Raw genomic sequence first — 4140 nt, 5'->3', positions numbered from 1 at the left:
CAAGAAGGGCAATTCGAAGAAGAGCGGCAAGCCTGTTGCCAATCCGTCGAAGAAACCCAAGGTTGGACCTAAGCCTGAAACAGAGTGCTTCTATTGCAAGGGTATGGGTCACTGGAAGCGCAATTGCCCCAAGTATCTGGCAGATAAGAAGGCGGGCAAAGAAAAATCAGGTATATTTGATATACATGTTATTGATGTGTACTTAACCGGCTCTCGTAGTAGTGCCTGGGTATTCGATACCGGTTCTGTTGCTCACATTTGCAACTCGAAGCAGGAACTGCGGAATAGACGAAGGCTGGCGAAAGACGAAGTGACGATGCGCGTAGGAAACGGTTCCAAGGTTGATGCAATCGCCGTCGGCACAGTGTCACTTCAGCTACCATTGGGATTAGTGATGAACTTAAAACATTGTTATTTAGTGCCTGCGTTGAGCATGAACATTATATCTGGATCTTGTTTATTGCGAGACGGTTACTCTTTTAAGTCTGAGAATAATGGTTGTTCTATTTCTATGAGTAACATCTTTTATGGTCATGCACCGAATGTGAGAGGATTGTTCATATTGAATCTTGATAGCGATACGCATATACATAACATTGAGACCAAAAGAGTTAGAGTGAACAATGATAGCGCCATATTTTTGTGGCACTACCGCTTGGGTCATATTGGTGTAAAGCGCATGAAGAAACTCCATGCTGATGGACTTTTGGAGTCACTTGACTTTGATTCACTTGACACGTGCGAACCATGCCTCATGGGCAAGATGACTAAGACTCCGTTCTCCGGAACAATGGAGCGTGCAAGTGACTTGTTGGAAATCATACATACCGATGTGTGTGGTCCAATGAGCGTGGAGGCACGCGGCGGATATCGTTATTTCCTCACCTTCACTGACGATTTAAGTAGATATGGTTATGTCTACTTGATGAAGCACAAGTCTGAGACATTTGAAAAGTTCAAGCAATTTCAGAGTGAAGTGGAAAATCATCATAACAAGAAGATCAAGTTCCTGCGGTCTGATCGTGGGGGTGAATATCTGAGTTTCGAGTTTGGTGATCACTTAAGAAAATGTGGAATTGTTTCACAGTTAACACCGCCTGGAACTCCACAGCGTAATGGTTTGTCCGAACGTCGTAATCGTACTTTGTTAGAGATGGTGCGATCTATGATGTCTCTTACTGATTTGCCGTTATCATTTTGGGGTTATGCATTAGAAACAGCTACATTCACATTAAATAGGGCACCATCAAAATCTGTTGAGACGACACCATACGAACTGTGGTATGCCAAAAGGCCAAAGTTGTCGTTTCTTAAAAGTTTGGGGATGTGATGCTTATGTCAAAAAGCTTCAGCCTGAAAAGCTGGAACCCAAAGCGGAAAAGTGCGTCTTCATAGGTTACCCGAAAGAGACAGTTGGGTACACCTTCTATCTCAAATCCGAGGGCAAAGTGTTTGTTGCTAAAAACGGAGCTTTTCTCGAGAAGGAGTTTCTCTCGAGAGAATTGAGTGGGAGGAAGATAGAACTTGACGAGGTTGTCGAACCTCTCATCCCTCTAGATGGTGGCGCAGGGCAAGGGGAAACCTCTGTCATTGCGACGCCGGTTGAGGAGGAAGTTAATGATGATGATCATGAAACTCCAGTTCAAGTTTCTGTTGAACCACGCAGGTCGACGAGATCACGCGCTGCTCCAGAGTGGTACGGTAATCCCGTCTTATCAATCATGTTGTTAGACAACAATGAACCTGCAAATTATGAAGAAGCAATGGTGGGCCCAGATTCCAACAAATGGCTAGAAGCCATGAAATCCGAGATAGGATCCATGTATGAGAACAAAGTGTGGACTTTGGAGATACTACCTGAGGGCCGCAAGGCTATTCAGAACAAATGGATCTTTAAGAAGAAGACGGACGCTGACGGTAATGTGACCGTTTATAAAGCTCGACTTGTGGCAAAGGGTTTTTCACAAGTTCCAGGAGTTGACTATGATGAGACCTTCTCACCCGTAGCGATGCTTAAGTCCGTCAGAATCATGTTAGCAATAGCTGCATTTTTCGATTATGAAATCTGGCAGATGGATGTCAAAATGGCGTTCCTTAACGGTTTCCTTAAGGAAGAGTTGTATATGATGCAACCCGAAGGTTTTGTCGATCCTAAAAATGCTGACAAGGTGTGCAAGCTCCAGCGATCCATTTATGGACTGGTGCAAGCATCTCGGAGTTGGAACAAACGCTTTGATGAGGTGATCAAGGCATTTGGGTTTATACAAGTGGTTGGAGAATCTTGTATTTACAAGAAAGTGAGTGGGAGCTCTGTGGCGTTTCTAATATTATATGTGGATGACATATTGCTGATTGGAAACAACGTAGAGCTTTTGGAGAGCATAAAAGGTTACTTGAATAAAAGTTTCTCTATGCAGGACCTAGGAGAAGCTGCTTACATTCTAGGCATTAAGATCTATAGGGATAGATCAAAACGCCTGATAGGACTTTCACAAAGCACATACCTTGATAAAGTTTTGAAGAGGTTCAAAATGGAACAGTCCAAGAAGGGGTTCTTGCCAGTGTTACAAGGTACGAGACTGAGTAAGACTCAGTGCCCAGCAACTGATGAAGATAGAGAGCATATGCGCTCTGTCCCCTATGCTTCAGCCATAGGTTCTATCATGTATGCAATGTTGTGCACTAGACCGGATGTTAGCCTGGCCATAAGTATGGCAGGTAGGTTCCAGAGTAATCCAGGAGTGGATCACTGGACAGCGGTCAAGAATATCCTGAAGTACCTGAAAAGGACTAAGGAGATGTTTCTCGTGTATGGAGGTGACGAAGAGCTCGCCGTAAAAGGTTACGTCGATGCAAGCTTTGACACAGATCCGGACGACTCTAAGTCGCAAACCGGATACGTATTTATTCTTAATGGGGGTGCAGTAAGCTGGTGCAGTTCCAAGCAAAGCGTCGTAGCAGATTCTACATGTGAAGCGGAGTACATGGCTGCCTCGGAGGCGGCCAAGGAGGGTGTCTGGATGAAGCAGTTCATGACGGATCTTGGAGTGGTGCCAAGTGCACTGGATCCAATAACCTTGTTCTGTGACAACACTGGTGCCATTGCCTTAGCAAAGGAACCACGGTTTCACAAGAAGACCAGACACATCAAACAACGCTTCAACCTCATCCGCGACTACGTCGAGGAAGAGGACGTAAATATATGCAAGGTGCACACGGATCTGAATGTAGCAGACCCGCTGACTAAACCTCTTCCACGGCCAAAACATGATCGACACCAGAACTGTATGGGTGTTAGATTTATTACAATGTAATTCACATGGTGATGTGAGGGCTAGATTATTGACTCTAGTGCAAGTGGGAGACTGTTGGAATTATGCCCTAGAGGCAATAATAAATGTATAGTTATTATTATAATTCCTGTATCAAGATAATAGTTTATTATCCATGCTATAATTGTATTGAATGAAGACTCATTTACATGTGTGGATACATAGACAAAACACCGTCCCTAGCATGCCTCTAGTTGGCTAGCCAGTTGATCGATGATAGTCAGTGTCTTCTGATTATGAACAAGGTGTTGTTGCTTGATAACTGGATCACGTCATTGGGAGAATCACGTGATGGACTAGACCCAAACTAATAGACGTAGCATGTTGATCGTGTCATTTTGTTGCTACTGTTTTCTGCGTGTCAAGTATTTATTCCTATGACCATGAGATCATATAACTCACTGACACCGGAGGAATGCTTTGTGTGTATCAAACGTCGCAACGTAACTGGGTGACTATAAAGATGCTCTACAGGTATCTCCGAAGGTGTTAGTTGAGTTAGTATGGATCAAGACTGGGATTTGTCACTCCGTGTGACGGAGAGGTATCTCAGGGCCCACTCGGTAATACAACATCACACACAAGCCTTGCAAGCAATGTAACTTAGTGTAAGTTGCGGGATCTTGTATTACGGAACGAGTAAAGAGACTTGCCGGTAAACGAGATTGAAATAGGTATGCGGATACTGACGATCGAATCTCGGGCAAGTAACATACCGAAGGACAAAGGGAATGACATACGGGATTATACGAATCCTTGGCACTGAGGTTCAAACGATAAGATCTTCGTAGAATATGTAGGATCCAAT

This window comes from Hordeum vulgare, chromosome 7H (genome assembly GCF_904849725.1).
Source record: "Hordeum vulgare subsp. vulgare chromosome 7H, MorexV3_pseudomolecules_assembly, whole genome shotgun sequence".
Lineage (NCBI taxonomy): Eukaryota > Viridiplantae > Streptophyta > Magnoliopsida > Poales > Poaceae > Hordeum > Hordeum vulgare.
Note: the sequence above shows the minus strand (reverse complement) of the source record.